Below are 415 nucleotides of genomic sequence, written 5' to 3' on the forward strand. Positions count from 1 at the left end.
CACACTCAGAGCCTCCCCTCAGAGCTCGCACACTCAGAGCCTCCCCTCAGAGCTCACACACTCAGAGCCTCCACTCAGAGCTTGCACACTCAGAGCCTCCCCTGGGAGCTCACACACTCAGAGCCTCCCCTCAGAGCTCACACACTCAGAGCCTCCCCTCAGAGCTCACACACTCAGCCTCCCCTCAGAGCTCACACACTCAGAGCCTCCACTCAGAGCTCACAGACTCAGAGCCTCCCCTCAGAGCTCGCACACTCAGAGCCTCCCCTGGGAGCTCACACACTCAGCCTCCCCTCAGAGCTCACACACTCAGAGCCTCCTCTGGGAGCTCACACACTCAGAGCCACCCCTCAGAGCTCACACACTCAGAGCCTCCCCTCAGAGCTCACACACTCAGAGCCTCCCCTCAGAGCTC

The 415-nt window shown here is 61.4% G+C and overlaps 1 protein-coding gene across 1 annotated transcript in view; it reads left to right on the forward strand.

Moving 5' to 3' along the window:
* The window catches only part of Col6a1 (collagen, type VI, alpha 1), a 51,961-nt gene that overhangs the window by 40,567 nt on the left and 10,979 nt on the right, over positions 1 to 415 (forward strand). The window lies entirely within an intron of this gene.

The sequence above is a fragment of the Dipodomys ordii genome, unplaced genomic scaffold (assembly GCF_000151885.1).
Source record: "Dipodomys ordii isolate 6190 unplaced genomic scaffold, Dord_2.0 Scaffold159, whole genome shotgun sequence".
In the NCBI taxonomy this organism is placed as follows: domain Eukaryota; kingdom Metazoa; phylum Chordata; class Mammalia; order Rodentia; family Heteromyidae; genus Dipodomys; species Dipodomys ordii.